A 20,561-nucleotide genomic window follows, 5' to 3' on the forward strand; every position below is an offset into this window, starting at 1 on the left:
TGTCAAAACTTAGTTTGCTTATGTTTAGAATAGTAGTCTTTAACCTTGGCTACACCTTGGAACCACTTGCAGACTTTTAAGTATATATTTATCTGGCTCCCAAAGCCACACTCCAACGTACTCCATCCGGGATATAGCCTGAGCATCAGGATTTCAGTAGCCCCCAGGTGATCCCGATGTGCAGCCAATGCTGGGAACATCTGCAGGGGTCCTCAAACTGCGGCCCGCGGGCCTTATGAGGCGGGTGATTGTATTTGTTCCCGTTTTGTCTTTTTACTTCAAAATAAGATATGTGCAGTGTGCATAGGAATTTGTTCATAGTTTTTTTTAAAAAAAACTACAGTCCAGGCCTCCAGCAGTCTGAGGGACAGTGAACTGGCCCCCTGTTTAAAAAGTTTGAGGACACCTGAAACTTTACTCAGTAGTTTCCCGCTGCTGGCCTCTTCCACATCTACCCCAGAAAGGGTTTCTAGTTGTCTCCTTCGAAATGTTGACATTAAACTCAAGCCTTGTTCATCATACTAATCATATTTTACAACTTTTAAAAGCTCATTTTATTGTGAGAGTCTATTTAATTCTTTACACATGAAGTTTTCTTTTCTTTTTTTTTTTTTTTTTTTTGCCTTGGAGCTTATAGGTTTTCTGTTTTAATTTTAACTAATCATTTTCTACACCTAATCATTGCTGTCATCCTCAAATTTGTTTTCACTGAACTCTTGGTTTAGTCCCACAACTGCATTTAACATGTTCTTGGATCTTGCCAACCCTCCTCCTTTCTTATTTGTGTGCATGTGTTTTGTTTTATTTTGGTTTGGTTTTCTGAGATATACTTCAAATGACTTCCTAGGAATGATGTATGGATGTGTGGGTATCCTTTCTAGGTCCTTAAAGATCTGAAAAAGTTTTTTTTTTTTTTTTTTTATTGTTGGGGATTCATTGAGGGTACAATAAGCCAGGTTACACTGATTGCAATTGTTAGGTAAAGTCCCTCTTGCAATCATGTCTTGCCCCCATAAAGTGTGACACACACCAAGGCCCCACCCCTCTCCCTCCGTCCCTCTTTCTGTTTCCCCCCCCATAACCATAATTGTCATTAATTGTCCTATATCAAAATTGAGTACATAGGATTCATGCTTCTCCATTCTTGTGATGCTTTATTAAGAATAATGTCTTCCACTTCCATCCAGGTGAATACGAAGGATGTAAAGTCTCCATTTTTTTTAATGGCTGAATAGTCTTCCATGGTATACATATACCACAGCTTGTTAATCCATTCCTGGGTTGGTGGGCATTTAGGCTCTTTCCACATTTTGGCGATTGTAAATTGAGCTGCAATAAACAGTCTAGTACAAGTGTCCTTATGATAAAAAGATTTCTTTCCTTCTGGGTAGATGCCCAGTAATGGGATTGCAGGATCAAATGGGAGGTCTAGCTTGAGTGCTTTGAGGTTTCTCCATACTTCCTTCCAGAAAGGTTGTACTAGTTTGCAGGCCCACCAGCAGTGTAAAAGTGTTCCCTTCTCTCCATATCCACTCCAGCATCTGCACATGTAAAAGACTGAAACTGGACCCACACCTTTCCCCACTCACAAAAATTGATTCAAGATGGATAATGGACTTAAACTTAAGGCATGAAACAATAAAAATCCTCCAAGAAAGCATAGGAAAAACACTGGAAGATATTGGCCTGGGGAAAGACTTCATGAAGAAGACTGCCATGGCAATTGCAACAACAACAAAAATAAACAAATGGGACTTCATTAAACTGAAAAGCTTCTGTACAGCTAAGGAGACAATAACCAAAGCAAAGAGACAACCTACACAATGGGAAAGGATATTTGCATATTTTCAATCAGACAAAAGCTTGATAACTAGGATCTATAGAGAACTCAAATTAATCCACATGAAAAAAGCCAACAATCCCTTATATCAATGGGCAAGAGACATGAATAGAATTTTCTCTAAAGACGACAGACGAATGGCTAACAAACACATGAAAAAATGTTCATCATCTCTATATATTAGAGAAATGCAAATCAAAACAACCCTGAGATATCATCTAACCCCAGTGAGAATGGCCCACATCACAAAATCTCAAAAGTTTTAATTATATCTTCACACTTGGCTGATAATTTGGCTATCTATAGAATTCTAGGTTCAAAACATTTTCCTTTGAAAATATTGTTCCATTTTACTCTAACACCTATGTTAGATGTTTATTCTAACATCTATTCTAACAATGTTGTTGGCAAGGAGTATGATGTTTCTGTGCTCCTGCTAGGTTGATTCTTTCATTCCTAAAAAAATTTGACCATAATTTACGTATCTTTTTTTATTATACATTCTTACATTCTTTCATTACCTTTACCTTTGCTAAATCTTAGAATAATCATAATTTTAATTTGCACATTATCTTCATTTCCTTAATGTTCCTTTCTCCTAACATTTTGTTCATGTTTATGGTTAATGATTTCACCTTGAGCTTCTCAGAGGATATTTACAGGTCTTTTTTCCCTTTCTTTGTGCCTCTAAATTTTCACTTTTTCCTTAAAAATCAAATGTTTGTCTCCTTCTTTGCTATTTTTCTTCAATTTTCTGGTGATTCAGTCTTATTTTATTAAGGACACTCATGAAGGCATAGAAAGGTTAACTAAGAGTTCTAAGCATGTGGCCATAGTTGAAGATTATAAGGATTTGCTATGGGTGACAGGAGGAATAGCTCTGGAGGGCATCATTTGGGACACCAATTCCATTTAACAGCCCTCGTCCTCTCTGGTTTGGTAAGTTATTCCTTACAGGGAGCCTTCCTTTTCACCAGGGTTAGTACATGTCAGGATGATGGTGAGCTAGTGAGGAAGAGCAGCCAAGAGACGGGCTCGATCTCCAGCACACGTGTCTTGTGACAGACTTCCATTAATCACTCTGTTTTTAGCCTCTTCTCCAACCATCATCTGAACCCTAATCTGGAGTTTCTCTGAGTGCTGTAAGGAGAGATCATCTGTCTTCTGTCTCTGTGGGTGTCCCACAGGGTATGCTGGGCTATAACGCCTTCCCCTCTGCTAGCTTGGTTAAAAGATTCCCATTTGATTTCCATTTTCCAGAAATTTGTCATCCATGATTAACCTCCTTATAGCATATTAATCTCCACTTACTTACTCCTTTTAAAGTTTTTTTTTTTTTCTGCTATTTTATCAATTGGTTCTTAGATGAAAAGAGACGAGTAGATACACTCGTGGTGTCATCTGGATTTAGAGAAATGGCAGCTTTGTTCTTGGGTTTTACCTCTTCTGATTTAAATTAGACCTGGTCTTCTCCAAATCAATTGTTTCAATAACAACTCTCAATCCCTATACAACTGACAGATGAATCACGTCAAGAGTCTTACCCTGTATGGACTGTACTCAATTAATAGCATCAAATCCAGATTTTCTGTTATATGAAACAGATGCTAGCACAAGAAGAGGGTGGTTTATGTTGGATACACAAGAGGTCAGCCTAGGAGCCAATATTTTTAGAAAGAGTTGGAGAAACCAGATTCTTTTTTTTTTTATTTCAGATTAATATGAGGATACAAATGTTTAGTTTACATTGTTCTCATTTCTAAGGTAAAGTTCATGTTGTAGTTGAGCTTTTCACCTAGGGTTGTGCTGAACACCCTTACATTGTGGACCTTAGGTGAGAGCCCAGCGATTGCCCACCCTCCTCCACCGTCCCCCTTGCTAGACTACACTTGTGTTTATTTTTTCATGTGGGCATGTAGTTGTTTATATATCGGTTTCATATTAGTAGTGAGCACATTGGATACTTTTTGGAGAAAATGATTCTTAGTTTGTTAGCCTGATTCTCCCCACAGACAGGGGTCACTTGAATTCTTCTGTGGCCTCAGCTTCATTCTCATTTCTCAGGACTAATTTGACATGAGATGGGAAGAATTGAACTGTCTCCAAATTCCAAGAGTCTAATGCCATAGTCTCTCCTTGTTGAGCTCTGGGCTATCCAAGTAGCCTCTGCAACTATCCCTGTCCAGAAATGCTTTCTGCTCAATCACTTATTCCCTCCAGATCCATACAGAGTTGGAGCTCTGCTTGGCTTGACGCCTCCTTGTCACGGGCCAGGCCCTGTGCATGTGCCGGGCTGCTCCGCTGATGTTAACTGCCTGCCGCAAATGAGCGGCCCGGGCTTTCCCACTCTGTGCTCCTCACACTGTGGGCATGGCCTCCACCAGTGCAGCCTCCAAGTCACTGTTCACAGTGATTTGATGACTCTCTTCCTCAAGCTGCTTGACTGCCCGCCCAAACGCCTTCTGTCTGTATCTCCTGATAGTCATTTTCTAGGAATTGTCTGGCCAGACCCATTAAATGTGACACAAGTTAATTCATACAAAATTGGAGATGGGATAAAGACGATGACACATTACATGAAAAATCTCAAAGACTATTTCTCATGATCTCTACTGCCTGATCACAATGCAAATTTCCTAGCTCTGCTAGGAGAGAGAGGACAGGGACTAGGAGTGTGGATCTGGATAGAATCACTGCTTTGATAATTACACCCAAGAACTATGGCAGAGAGTTTGTTTCTTATCCAAGAAGGGAGAAAAATAATAGTACTACTTAAGTGAGTTTTTGCAAATTACAGATTATACGTGTTTAGCCTTTAGAATAATCCAGGTATCAGTTCTGATTCCCTGCGGTCGCCACCTCTTATATCATGTGACTCTTGCTGCAATCCTACTCAACTTATTCAATTTGTATGTGACAATTTGAACGTGACCTTGGCCTGGGCACTCAGCTTGGTGTCCTTGATTCTGTGTTTTGTGTCTTAAAAGAAGAAATTAAGAGCTAAGCAGCTGCCTTAGAAGAGTGTGCCATTTTAATAACTATAAATGGAGGGATATTTACACCATAATCTATATCAAAATGTAAGTTCATTATTTGGGGGAAAATGTTGCTCTTATTGAGTAAATAACAACTAAATATAAACCTATAAAATATATACCATTAATAATATGTTGGGATAAGAAACAATAGAAGTAATTTGGAAAATTCCTCCTTTAACATTTGGAAGTTCCCAGTGCAATGCAGATATGTGTATTTATTTAGAATCTATACTTACTGCAACTTGTCTTGAAAAGTAGGATGAATAAGCTTCTACATCTATAATTATATTAATAAAAGACATTCCAAAATTTTTCAGATAAATTATGACAATGCTGGGTAAGTTATGTTCTGGGAAAAAAAAAAGCAAATGAAAAATAAATTCACATATAAGGTTTAGAATAATCATTTCTTATAACAATGGCTGTCGCCCATCTAGTTGGGCAGTATGTTGAGGGAGGAGATTTGAGCCAGTATCAGTAGTTTTAAAAGCTCACAAGTGATTCTATAATAATATTGAGCCTTGTTGGAAGACTACTCTTCCATATAGAGCAGATAATGTAAAAACTTACATCACATTTTTTAAAAAACAAGCATATGTCTTAAACCCAAATATAATGCAGGTTAAACACAGTGGATGTCAGAGCAGCTTTATTTAAAGTATATTTACCAAGCTTGACTGGTCATAATAATCCCCTGGGGCAATTGTTGAAAATGAAGATTCCCTGGCTCTGACCCCGATTCCCCGAATCTTCTGATTCGCCTCACTTTCAGTGGATCTAGGAAAAGACCCAGAAATCTAAATTCTAAAGTGAACCAGATCTGGTTCATATGATCCTATATATTCAGCAAACATGAGCTTACAAAGCTCCAATAAAGACATGAACTTCAGGAGAGGCTAAACTACAGCATTAAGGCCACAGGCATGTGCCAGAGTTCCCGAGTTTAATCACACACTGGAAGTCTTAGATTGTTTTGGATCACAGAAACATGTGTCTTGAGCTAATGGAAACATCCTCAGAGATACAGACGTTTGGGACAAAAAGCTTATAAAACCCACATCACTGCATTGGCAGACAGCGGTCAGCAGCACACAAAGGAAGTTGCACTGGATGGTGAAAGTAACAATGGATCTCAGCCTCTCCGTGGCCTAGTCCCACCCCCAGTATGTAGAATCCCTTTGGTGACCCTCACCACATCCTCTAGTTGCTTTATGCTAAACACCCTTTTATCACTTTTGATCACTTTTGTGAGTTTGCAGGTAGGAGGTCTGTGATTCATATTTCATTACAGGATAAGGGATCACTTTTTCTTCTGAACTTGAATGAAAGAGAATCAGAAGCAGCTACTCTAAAGGGTTGGCAGATGACAGCCCCATTTGTTTTTGTAAACAATGGTTTTGGGGGGACACTGTACACCATGCCTTCAGATATTATTTGAGGCTGCTTGGAAACTAGAACGTCATAGTTTTGTAGCTCAACAGAGACCATATGGTGTGCAAAGCCAAAAGTATTTATTATGCAGCCCTTTACAAAAGAAGGAAAGAAAGAAAGAAGGAAGGAAGGAAGGAAGGAAGGAAGGAAGGAAGGAAAGAAGGAAGGAAGGGGAAGGAAGGAAGGAAAGAAGGAAGGGGAAGGGGGAAGGGAAGGGAAGGGAAGGGAAGGGAAGGGAAGGAAGGAAGGAAGGAAGGAAAGAAGGAAGGGGAAGGGGGAAGGGAGGGGAAGGGAAGGGAAGGGAAGGGAAGGAAGGAAGGAAGGAAGGAAGGAAGGAAGGAAGGAAGGAAGGAAGGAAGGAAGGAAGGAAAAGGAAGGAAGGAAGGAAAGAAGGAAGGGGAAGGGGGAGGGGAAGGGAAGGGAAGGAAGGAAGGAAGGAAGGAAGGAAAGAAGGAAGGGGAAGGGGGAAGGGAAGGGAAGGGAAGGGAAGGAAGGAAGGAAGGAAGGAAGGAAAGAAGGAAGGGGAAGGGGGAAGGGAGGGGAAGGGAAGGGAAGGGAAGGGAAGGAAGGAAGGAAGGAAGGAAGGAAGGAAGGAAGGAAGGAAAAGGAAGGAAGGAAGGAAGGAAGGAAGGAAGGAAGGAAAGAAGGAAAGAAGGAAGGGGAAGGGGGAAGGGAGGGGAGGGGAAGGGAAGGGAAGGGAAGGGAAGGGAAGGGAAGGAAGGAAGGAAGGAAGGAAAAGGAAGGAAGGAAGGAAAGAAGGAAGGGGAAGGGGGAAGGGAAGGGAAGGGAAGGGAAGGAAGGAAGGAAGGAAGGAAAGAAGGAAGGGGAAGGGGGAAGGGAAGGGAAGGGAAGGGAAGGGAAGGGAAGGAAGGAAGGAAGGAAGGAGAAGGGAAGGGAAGGGGGAAGGGGAAGGGAAGGGGGAAGGGGAAGGGAAGGAGGAAGGAAGGAAGGAAGGGGGAAGGGGAAGGGAAGGAGGAAGGAAGGAAGGAAGGGGAAGGGAAGGGAAGGGGGAAGGGGAAGGGAAGGGAAGGGAAGAAGGAAGGAAGGAAGGAAGGAAGGAAGGGGAAGGGAAGGGAAGGGAAGCTGTCTCCCCAGAGTAAGGGAAGGGAAGGGAAGGGAAGGGGGAAGGGGAAGGGGAAGGGAAGGGAAGGGAAGGGAAGGGGGAAGGGGAAGGGAAGGGAAGGGAAGGGGGAAGGGGAAGGGAAGGGAAGGGAAGGGAAGAAGGAAGGAAGGAAGGGGAAGGGAAGGGAAGGGAAGCTGTCTCCCCAGAGTAAGGGAAGGGAAGGGAAGGGAAGGGAGAAGGGGAAGGGGAAGGGAAGGGAAGGGAGGAAGGAAGGAAGGAAGGAAGGAAGGGGAAGGGAAGGGAAGGGAAGCTGTCTCCCCAGAGTAAGGGAAGGGAAGGGAAGGGAAGGAGGGAGGGAGGGAGGGAGGGGAGGGGAGGGGAGGGGAGGGAAGGGAAGGGATGTACTCTGGATCCTGTGTTGAAACCACCTTGCTATTGTGAAAGTGCCTGAAATTGTGTCAATTTAAAACAAAAACGAGCATGGAAGTGTGAGAGGCTGAGCACTGAATGCCACAGAAATCTGAAGCGATCTTTACCTCTGGGATTGTGAGTTCAAGACCATCAATTATTGTTCTGTTTTGCTTTACTTCGTTTTTACTTGACTTAAGCCACTGCAGTTGGGGCTTCCTTTATTTCTAATAAAAATAGTCCTGATAAATTCAATTATGAAAATTAGAAACTAACATGCAGAACAGAAAAATATCATTTCTATAATTTGTACAGTATTTAAATATCTGACCAACTTTAAGTGACGTTGAGAAGCTAAGAACTTTTTGCCCTAAATATCAAGACTCCTCCCTCTAAGGGTTAAATACTTAACAGAAACAACTAAAAACAAACTATTGGAATGATTTATGTCCCGACCAAGACAGAGGGCACATGCTAGCCATTCTGTGATTAGGGCTTCGCCAATAGCCCAGAGACTTGGGATTAATGGTGTGAGCATACATCACGCACCACATAACTGTGATTCATATTTTGCACTTGGAGGTTTCTATTTGTTGCTAGTTGAAAATGACTTAGCCACATAGTTAACCTTTTTGCTAGTTTAATTCAGAAATGTATCAAGTTTTCTTGCTTTTTTAGCACAGGATCTGATACAGGGTAGACTCCCAATAAATAGAACAAATGAGCCTAAACTAGCTGACCCAACATTTTCATCCTCAAATACAGACCAGGGTAGCATATAACAAGAGTTTAAAGATTAGTCCCCTGAGACTGCATTCTTATCTGAAAAAGCCAGGCTCTAAACACTTCTTCTTTTTCCAATGGCTAAATCTCCCTAATACCTCCAGTCTGTCTTATAGATTCTTAATGGCACTGAACTAAGCTTCTTAGGCTTGCTACAATCATAAAGCCACCTTATTCATGATCCTTGATAATTTTTCAGTTCAATGTTGTTGACCCTTCACCTTACAGAAATGAGGTAGCCATGAGACCCAGCGGGATGAGTTCAGTGCATTTTCTGTTCATCACGTCTTCACTTGGACCTACGGAACGGGAAAGCCATATTGCGTGAAACCATTATGTTCCCTATGACCTTGTCTTTGCAGAGGAAGAACCTTCAGTATACCCTGATTCATGTGTAAAACTTCTGTGAGTCTAGCACATAATCCCTTTGTTTCCATTAGGATAAAACTTTCTCCAAATCGGCCCTCTCAAGTCCTTAATTGAGAACAAAAGGCCTTGGCTGAGATTTACTCCAAGAGTCTGAGGTTCTTCATTTCACTGATAACAAAGACAGACCACTAGCTCAACATAAATCTCACTTGAGGGTTGGTTAATCTTCCCAAGTACCATATAAGACTTAGATTAATCAGCTGAAGAAACTATCATCAGTTGAGGTTCTTTTTATTCAGAAACTACCTCCTAAACGCACCATGCCCCTGACCTGCATCCTGTTTCTTATTGCTAATAATTACAGACAAATCCAATGGAAGCATGATGTCTGTATTAGCTATTTAGAGCTGCCTAACACATCACCTCAAAACTTAGTGGCCTGAAATAACAACATTCATTTACTTCACTGTTAAGTCAGGAATCCAAGCACACTTTGGCAGCGTCCTTCTGGGTCTCACACAGGCTGCAACCAGGGAGCTGGCTAGAGTATTGTCATCTCAGGGTTCATCTGGGGTTGGGGGAGGTCCACTCCCAAACTTGCCCACCGGTTGTTACTGAACTTTAGATCTTCATAAGCTGTTCAACTGAGGGCCTCACTTTCCTTCTAGCTACTCCCCGGAGGCCTCCTCCCTTGGTTCCTTGCTATGTAGATCTCTCCAGGGAGCAGGTCCCAAGAGGACAACTGATTTTTATCAGAGTCAGAAAGAGAACAGGGAAAGGAAAGTGCCAGCAATGTGGAACCCAATTTCAGAAGTGACAATCCATCACTTTTGGCATCTTCTAACAGTCAGAAGCAAGTCACCAAGGCCAGCCCACATTTAAGGTGGAAGGGCCAAACAGGGTGTGACTGTCAGGAAGGGGGGACCACTGGGAGTGACCTTAGAAAACTGACCCCTGCAGTGTCCTTAAGAATCAAGGTGCACACGAGACTGAAACCTTAAAGACAGAAAGGCCAAATTATGGGAACTTATTCACTAGATGTACAGAACCTGTCAAATTTATATAAAGACTTTTCCCATCCTTATCACCACAGCTCCTTCAAACGGTGCTCACAAATCTCTCCAAACCATCACCTCCACCTTATTACTCAGTTTCTTACTCACAGAGAAAATTAAAGCCATGAAATGAAATTTTCCATGCTTTAGACTATAAAATCAAAAAACAACAACAACTATATTTAAGCTCATACGTTCCTTTTAATTCTGATTAAAAAGAAACAGATAGTCCCTCTCTCTCCCCTCCTCTCTCTCCTCTGTCTCTCTCGGTCTCTCCTCTCTCTCTCCCCCCTTCTTTCCTCTCTCTCTCCCCGTCTCTCCCCCACCTTTCCTCTCTCTCTTCTTTTCTCTCTTCGGCAGCATCCCTCCCTTGCCAATAAAAACCTTTCATACAAAAAAAAAAAAAAAAGAAAGAAAGAAACAGATATTCCTGTTCTTGGGTAATGCTGTTGCTGGCACAGCCTCCCCATGTCCTCAAGGACTTTACTTCCCATTTCTCCTTCTGCTGTACCCTCAGTGCGAGCACCTCTGATGCCTCCAGTCATGACATGTCAAGTGCCCAAGTTTTTCCCAGTTCCCCAAGTCCCCTTTGGATATCAGCTCATTGCTCTTGAATTAGCTACTCACCTCCATTTCTCTTCAGTACACTTGAATGTGAACACTGTTTGCACCAAAGTACTGGTTCAACTCCAGCCAAAATTATCTGCTTATAGCTAAATTCTATTGCCACTTTTTAGACCTTAGTGTAATTTGTTTTCTGTATTGCTTAGGACTCCTGCTTGTTCCCACCTTCCAGAGATAGCCTCCTTCTCTGGCTTCCGGGCTATTATCTTCTGTTGCTGTCGCCTTGTCTACTGTTCCTCAATCTTCTTGGCAGAAGAATCAGGGTTTTTTTTTTTGCACTTTTTGGGCAGGGCTGGGTTTGAACCCACCTCCCCCAGTATATGGGGCTGGCACCCTACTTGAGGCACAGGTGCTGCCCCATTAATGACCACTTTAAAATTTTTAGGTTGGTCCCTCTTCCTTTTTTCTTTCTTTCTTTTTTTTTTTAATTATGAAGTACTCCTAAGAAGTACTCTAGCCACTTTCCCGTTTTTAATTACCATTTATACGTGAACAGCTCCTAAAGTTTTATCTTTGGCCCAAATTTCTCTCTGCTAAGCCTCAGGCTCTAGTCTAACTACATAGCAAACATCCATTTGCTAACTCAAGTTTAAAGGCAAACCAAGTTCCTCACCACCCTTAGCTGAATCTCTAGCTCCTAAGAGGCCCTCTTCCTGCATTCTTCCAGCCAACCCAGGATCCTTCATGAATCCTAGACTCCTCTCTTTATATGGGTACGTCTAGCCAATCAACTATCAAGTTGAAAGGAAGAGGAAAAAGAGATTAGGAGCTAGGATAATTCTTACCTATTACATCACAGCCTCTACATTTATCCTCCAAATTGAATGAAAATTAGATATGCAAAAAAATGAACTTACCAAAAAATTCTGAATAACCTATGTGGTAGATAGAATGATGACCTCTGCAAAGATAGCCATGTCCTACTTATTAGCACCTATGATTGTGATACGTTATGTGGCACGGAAGAAGTAGGTTACACTGGAATAAGTTGCTGATTAAATGAGCTGAAAATGGGCAGATCATTTGAGCGGGGCCCAATGTGGTCACGGGGTTCTTAACTGCCTAGACTGGAGGCCGTAGAAGAGTTGGTATGAGGGGGGTGCAATTTGGGAATGACTAAGGCAGCTGTTGCCAGTTTTGAGCTTGGAAGAGCCTCCCACGTAAGAATGAAGGGAGGCAACTAGAAGTAGGAAAAGTTGGGAAAACAGATTTTTCTAGTCTAGCATTTCCAGAGAGGAATGCAGCTCTGCCAGCACCTTCCTTGCAGCTCAGTGAGATGCTTTCCAGACTTCCTACCTCATGAACTTGAAGATAGTACAGCACATAGTACGTTTGCATTTTTAAGCCATTAAGTTTATAGTAATTGGTTACAGCAGCAGTGGAAAATGATTAATACATCCTATTTTTTCATTAAGTCATTGTTTATTCTTTATGTTAGACTCTGACAGACTCTGAGTGTTTCAAGTGCATCACCTCACTCTGGTCAAATAATCAAATCTGAGAGGAATTTCAAAATGTTTTTTTAGCAGGCAGGAGGCAAGCACCAGAGCTGAACCGGACCACAGAACACGGTGCCTGTCTTGGAGTCCATGGCGGACTCATCTGATTAGATTTTAATGTTTCCTGGAACTGAAGTAGGGAGCCTATGTTCCTTTTGATTAGTATTCTTTTCTGCAAGCTTTTCGAACCAGGTTTTGTCATTCAAAATTTATTCATCTTGGTGCCAATGCTTCCATTTTTATCAGCTCAGCTTAAGAAATACTAAAACAAAAATGAATTCTTCAGAGAGAAGGGAAAATATATAGCTCAGAAACTAGATCTAACTAAAGAAAGGAAGAGGGTGAGGGAAGATATAAATAAAACTTTTGTTTTATGTTTCTTATTCTTAATATATCTAAAAGATATTTGCCTAAATGCATTCATTACAGCATATGCAAAAATGAAATGAATAGCACCAATACCATCAAGAACAGAAAGAAAGAATTGGAAATACTATCCTATAACTATAAATAAGTGCTGCCGTGTTATATGAAGGTGGACTTAGGTAAGTTAAAAATGCATATTGTAAACTCTAATACAACCAGTACGAAATTCAAAAATGAGAAATAATTAACATAAATTAAATAGGCTAGTTCTTGTAATACCATGAAAAAAAAGTTTAAAATTGGTATAATAAGGGGGAGATAAAATGAAACAATACAAAATATTCAAATAAAGTAAGGAAAGGCAAAAAATAAACAAAAACCAAACAGAAATAGAAAACAGTTATGAACATGGTAGATATTAATCCAACCATGTCATTAACCACATTAAATGTGAATTTTCTAAATACACCAAATGAAAAACAGGCAGTATCAGAGTCAATCAAGAAAATAAGAACAACCTGTAAGTTGTCTGCAAGAAACCAACTTTAAATGAAAAGAATCAGAGACGTTCAAAGTAAAAGGAAGCAAATAGACACATCACACCCACATTAACATTAATTCAAAGAAATCAGGAATACTTATATTAATATTAACAAAGCAGATTATGGAACAAGAAAAAATGTCAAGGAAAAAGAGAGGCATTATATAATGACACAGTGTTCAATTCTCTATGAAAACATGATCCTAAATGTGCACCTAACAAAAATTCATCAAAATATGTGAAACAAAAACGAACAGAACAGCAACAGAAATCAACAAATCCACAATTATAGTTGTAGGACTCAAGACCCCTTCAGTGATTGAAAGATCAATAAGGATATAATTGATCCACATAACACTATCAATAAATTGCTCTAACCAACATTTATGGAATTCTCCATTCAAAAAATAGCATCATGCACATTGTTTTTTTCTTCAGACATTGTCAGTGGATCATCATAGTTCACTGCAACTTCAAACTCCTGGGCTCAAGAGAACCCCCTACCTCAGTGTCCCAAGTAGTTGAAACTAGAGGGATGTACTACACTCAGCTATTTTTTTCTATTTTCAGCAGAGACGGAGGTCTTGCTCTTGCTCAGGCCAACCTTAAGTGACCCTGGAGTGCTAGGATTACAAGTATGAGCCATCGTGCCCAACCAGGATACACATTTCTCTCAGGTAACACAGAATCTTTACCAAGATACATAACATTCTAGACCATAAGACACACCTCAACAAATTGACAAATTAAAAAATAGGAATCACAAAATTTATATTCTCAGACTACTAAATAATTAAACTAGAGACAAAATAAATCATGGAAAGATAGTTGGAAAATTCCCAACAACTTGAAAAATAAACAACACACTCCTGTATAATACATAGGTCAAATAAGAGTCCCAAGAGAAATTAAAATCTTTTGAATTAAATAAAAATGATAACATAATATATCAAACTTCGTGGGGTAAAGTGAAAGCAGTGTTTGGTAGGACATTTATAGCATTAAATGCATACATTAAAAAGACGAACATTCTAAAACCAGTACCCTATGCTACCACTCTAGGAAACCAGAGAAAAATGAATGTTTTAAACTTAAAGCAAGCCAAAGAAAAATAATAAAAATTAGAGCAGAAATCAATGAAATTTGAAAACAGGAAACCAAGACAGAAAATCAATGGAACCAAAAGTGCTTAAAAAGATCTATAAAAGTGATTAAGCTCCAGCCAGTCTAACCAAGGAACAAAAGAAGAGAAAACATATATTGCCAATATCACAAATGTAAGAGGGGTCATTACAATTGATCCCATGAAGAGTAACAAAATAATAAAAGAATAACAAATTTGATATCTCAGATGAAACAGATCAATTATTTGAAAGACATATCAAAACTCCTGCAGGGGAAAACAGATAACCTGAATAATACTATACAAATTTAAAAAATTAAAGCAGTGATTAATGACCTCTCAAAAAAAGAAAGCACCAGGCCCAGATGGGATCACTTGTGATTATTCCAATCACTTGAGGAAGAAATGATAATTCTCTATAATCTCTTCTATAAAATAGTAGCCAATACTTTCTAATTAATTCTAATTCCAAAACCAGATAAACACATTACAAGAAAGGAAACCTACAAACCAATATTTCACATGAATGTAGATGCAAAACTCCACAATAAAATCTTAGCAAATCAAATCCAATAGTATATAAAAAGAATTATATACCCCAACCAAGTGGGATTTATTCCTGGTAGACAAGGCTAGGTTAACATTTGAAAATAAATTAATGTAATTCACTAGCCAAAGAATAAAATTATATGCCCTAATCAGTTGATGTAGAAAATGTATTTGAAAAAATACAATACCTATTTATTATAACCACTCTTAACAAACTTAAGAATAAATGGGAAATTCTTACAGTTGATAGAGAACACTTAAAAAAAATCTACATCTCACATCACACTTAATAGTGAGAAACTGACAGCTTTTCACCTAATATTGGGGACAAGGCTATGAAGTCCTCTCTCACTACTCCTGTACAACATCATACAGGAAGTCCTAGCTACGGATAGGAAAAGAAATGAGAAGTACGCAGACTGCAAAAGAAGAAAGACATAAAACTGCCTTTGTGGATAACATTGTTTATATAGAAAATTCCAAATAATTGACAAAAAAAAAAATTAAAAAGTAAGGACAGCAATGTTATAGGGTAAAACATTTTATACAGAAGTCAGATGGTTTATATTACTATATTAGCAATGAAAAACTACAATATACTTTTTTTTTAAAAAATTACCATTTAAAATAGCACCCCAAACATAAATTCATAGGTATAAATCTAACAAATTATACAGGATTTCTATGCCTAAGAATAAATCAAAGATTTAAATATTGGAAATAAAGTTTGCCAAGCAATCAGAGTTGAAAAACCATATTCACTGAAGTAAACAGGATCTCAGTGGGATCCTGACAGTTTATCAGATATATAGTATGCTTTGTCTTTCTTTTTATTCTTTTACCAGTTCTTTCAATCACTAATTTTTCCATAACCTTCTTTATTCTTCATTCTTAAGTTAATATCCTTCATCTCTTTAATAAATCTACTGAAACATAACTTTGTATCCTTATTAATTCCACTCTGTGCCCTCGTGGCCATGCACACACTGCAATATATATGTGTGCAGACACACTTTTGTTTGAAGAGAAAAATACATTTGATAGGCAAATTTTTTTATTCACAGTAACAAACCTATGTTGTATTAATTTTCTTTATTTGAAAATCTGTGTGCTCAGTAGTCATTAATGTTATAGGAATAATTAAATAGCACCACTCTCCTATGTACAATACCTGTCTTTTCAATGGGATTTAACCATAATAAACGTGCTTCAAATCTATTAGGAGATAAACAACTTCTAAAATGATGCCAATATTATACAAAGTAACCCTTTTCCCCTCCTCTTATAAACATAGCCCCATACAATTTTTAAATGCTATGAAAAAAAAGAAAAAGAAAAGTGGAAGAACTACCAGAACTTGATATGGTACATAATAGTTTTGTTTGTTTGTTTTTGAGACAGAGCCTCAAGCTATTGCCCTGAGTAGAGTGCCGTGACATTATAGCTCACAGCAAACTCCAACTCCTGGGCTCAAGCAATTCTCCTGCCTCCACTTCCCAAGTAGCTGGGACTACAGGCGCCCTCCACAACACCTGGCTATTTTTTGGTGGCAGCCGTCATTGTTGTTTGGCGGGCCCAGGCTGGATTTGAACCCGCCAGCTCAGGTGTATGTGGCTGGCACCTTAGCCGCTTGAGCCACAGGTGCCGAGCCGGTACATAATAGTTTTAAAATATAAGCTACCCTCTCACTTTGTACATGGTAAAAGTTATTTCTTATCCATTGCACACATAGACACATAAAAAGCTCAGCAAATCTGATTGTGTCATGGAACAAAATAATACTTCACATGTGCTTCCAGTTGTGGTGAATAAGCAAAGTTCAGAAAGATGTCACAGACTCAAAAAGAAAAAAAGTCAAATAAAATATCCCCAAGACTTTTAGAGACACAGAGCTGTGTAGGATTTATCTACTATTCCAGAGGTCAAAGGAAACATCTAGGAAAGAAACCACGAAATTAGATGTTTGAAATAGCATTAGTAATGTTTTCAATTTGTTCAAAGCTAGTAGTGCTTTTTCTATGAAGCGTCAGTTTTTCTCATGGTGCAGTATAAATGCCACCAGGTTGAGCGTCTTCATTAGTTCAGAACTCCAAATCAAGCACCAGAAAATTGGGAATGAAAAAGTGTAAACTGGAAAAATAAAAAAGATTTTTCACATGAAATAAATTCCAAGTAATACATATCCCCTGATGGTCTTTGGGAACTGGATCACATATAAAAACTATACGCTTGGTAACAAGCGATTGAAAATTTACACAAAGTGCTTTATCGGCTTCCTGTCATTCTTGGAACAGCAGCAAGTAATGAATTTCCTTCTGGACAGAAAGAGGCCACTTGTACTCAAGGGCTAGTTACTTACATTCCTAATCAATTATGTCATTTTTGACTTTGCCTGCTCTTAAACAAAAGTTGGGGCCAGAAAAAAGTTAGAGTGATTCTTCCCCCTCTCCACAGTGTAAGACAACCTGTTTTAATAATCAAATCCACGTTTACAAAAGATACTTCAAATTTGGAATAACAGTAGCATTTACTTGCCAACGGTGAAACACAACTCTAAGTTTCCTTCTTAGTCCCGCGACAGTTGGGCATCATACCACCTCCGTCTAGGGCCAGTCTTACTAGTTGGAATGAGCCATGTACATTTCCATAACTCCACAGAGAACAGAGAATAATCACTTTTATATGTAAATACATTTAGAGTAACCACCCTGGAGACTGCAGTGACTGCTGCACTTACTAATGAAACTGCACTTAATTTGATGCTCGTTCAAATTACTCTCTAGGAAAAATTCAAGAGGCTGAACATTATCTAAGCTGAAACACCACACTTGCCATGTTTGATCAATGAGGCTAGAACCAGTAAAATGGCTTACACATCAAAACAATGACTGTTTTTTGGTGAGGATGTGAAATCAGCACCTCTTCAGCCCTCCTCCTTGTCATTCAGCTCTCTGTTTTAGGTACGTTGCTTGTCCGCATCTCTAGGGTCACTGGCTAGTACTTGTCCATGATCCATATAACAGGAAACTCAAAGCAACAGTGAAAGCCAAGGTGAGGGTGGCTGGCTGCTGCCAGGGCACAAATTTGGCTATGTTGTCACCACTGTCCTTTTGTCATTTGAAAAACTTCTACAGACAGACACACACACACACACACACACACACACACACACACATATTACACATTTTAATGGGATTGTACCTTGTAGTAAAATCAGATGGTCTGGTTGACTAAATCTTTATTTTTTATTTATTTATTTTTTGAGACAGAGTCTCACTTTGTTGCCCTGGGTAGAGTGCCATGGTTTCACAGCTAACAGTAACCTCCAACTCTTGGGCTTAATCAATTCTCTTGCCTCAGCCTCCCAAGTAGCTGGGACTACAGGCATCAACCACAATGCCTGGCTATTTTTTTGGTTGTAGTTATCATTGTTGTTTGGCAGGCCTGGGCTGTATTCAAACCCACCATCCTTGTGTATGTGACTGGCACCTAGCCGCTGAGCTACAGGCACCTAGCCTGGTTGGCTAAATCTTAACATACAAACTATAGGTTCGTAGGCCCCAGGTAGCTCAAGACTCCACTGAAGACCACTTGGCTGCTCGTGATTCACTGAGGAAATTTACAGTATAGTCTTGCACACAGCCAACCTCCATGACTTTGCATATGAGAGCCACAATTTTCCTCATTTTGAAAAAGTCTTTCAGTGCAGACCTGGGCTTGTCTCCAGAATGTCTTGACATCCTTAACCTTACCTTTCCTATCCTATTTCCCTAACTAGATAATCTATTAGCTACTTTCCTCCCCTTAGTTATGTTTTGTGTTCTTGCCTTGTTGCCATCTCATCTCTCGAAGTAGAGACCTATGTCCATCTATGCTTGATTAGTTGGTATTTTGGCAAATTAATCCCTTTCACTTTGAATGTTCTCCCAAGAAAATACAGCAGGGAGGTTGGTAGAAGCAAAAACTGCCCAAGATTGACCTGAGAAATCCTATGCTTCTCCAGCCTAACCACAACTTCAGCCCTTGCTTAAATACTTGGAGCTCACAAATGTCATTACCAAATTACTTTGTTCCCAAATAGGCTGGACCTGGGGCTCTGACAAAAAAACACTTTAATAAGTTCTATTGAAATTTTGCTGGCCAAATTGTACACAGAGCTAACTTAAGGATCCCATTGAGTTGAGCTGAGTAAGGACTAATTTATGAGCTTGGGTGAGACAGGAGAAAAGTGATGAGCAGCCTTTGGAGGAATCTTCTGGAGGGTCAGGGTTGGTTATTTCCTAAATCTTCTCCCATTTGCCCAAATGCAGAAGCTTATTTCTCATTAGGGATTAAGTCTAAGAAAATCCAAAAAGGATGAGACCTCCTCTGTGCTACGTAAATAACACGAAATAGCACGTGCTGTTCTTGCATTATAAGATTTTTGTGTTTTGGGGTGGGGGGTGGGATTCCATTTTGGTCAGAAGAATTAGGACTGTACGTATCTGTATTTAACAGCACACACTTGAATTTTTAATCTAGTAAAATAAAATGTTCTGCATTTTCAAGTAAAGGGAACAAAGAAGCAGACATTTATTGTAACTCAGATGTATCATCCAGTCATTCCTCAGAGTGTGGTGACCCTTGCCAGGCCCCACACCAGCTGAAGAAAAAACTAGCCCTTTCCCCATTGTGACAAGACATCTGACCCATCATGTTGTAATTTCAATATTCTTTTCTATTACAGAATCACAGGAGCATTTTAATTCAAATCCCCAGTAAATAAATTTGTTTTCTTTTAGGAAAACAATCCACCTACTCAACTGTGGATTTTCATTTTCTTCTACAAACTTTTCACCTGCACAGGATTTGGCCTCTCTCATTAACCCTTCATTGAGTACTTGAAGCCTCCATTCTTACAACCCTATGCAGATAAACTCCACTGCCCTTACTACCCCAAAATCTGAATATCCAAATTCATCCCAACTCTGTGCAAAATAAAACAAACTTTCATTTCAAGACTCATCCTTTTTTTGAGGACACTTGAGTGTCCCGTTTGTTATTTTAAGAAGCCTTTCTTGTCTCCTCACTGAATCACACCCATCATACACCCAGACCCCGTAAAAAATGCATTTTTTCCAAATTCTGCAAAGTACAATTCTACAGAGGAAAGCTCGTGAATCAAGTTTTCTCCACCTCCTTATACACATGAAAAAAGACAATATTGAGTGTCTTTTAGTCAGCTGAGAAGGAAAAATTCTCACCAGACTATGCTGGTCCCTTTCCCTTCATAGCAGGTCTATTAATTTGTTGAAGACTTTATTCTTCTGAGAACTTATTACTGAATTAAAAAGAAAATTCTGTACTCTTTTTGCTACCATCAACAGATGTTTACTGATCTGGAGGTGCAAAGTAAAATTCTTCACCACCAGTTACGTACGTCCCATCTTCTGTAGGTACAAATAGTATCTACAGAAGATACTTACCAAAAAGCTAAAACTGGAGGATGAGTACAGAACTTCCCTCATGTACCTCAAACCCTGTATTTTCCGAGGTCCTGGGGAAGAATCGGGCCTCCATTTGTTAAACTGCCCTGCAGCAAGGCTCCATCTATACATAGTACTGGGGCTCATTCACAACATTGAACTGGCCTTAGAATTCATGTTCACAACATCTGGGATACTGTCCAAATTCTTTAGAAAAAGAAAAACACATCTTATTGAAACACTATAAATTATTAATCAGTTGAAGCATTTAAAATGTCATTTTTGTATGTTGTCTTTCATTAGCCAGTGCCCTTTTTGTCACTTAAAAATACAAATGTCCCTAATTCTCAATTTAGAATTAAATTTGATTACCAAATGACATTATCAGTACCCTCTAATTAAAAACA

The sequence above is a fragment of the Nycticebus coucang genome, chromosome 17 (genome assembly GCF_027406575.1).
Source record: "Nycticebus coucang isolate mNycCou1 chromosome 17, mNycCou1.pri, whole genome shotgun sequence".
Lineage (NCBI taxonomy): Eukaryota > Metazoa > Chordata > Mammalia > Primates > Lorisidae > Nycticebus > Nycticebus coucang.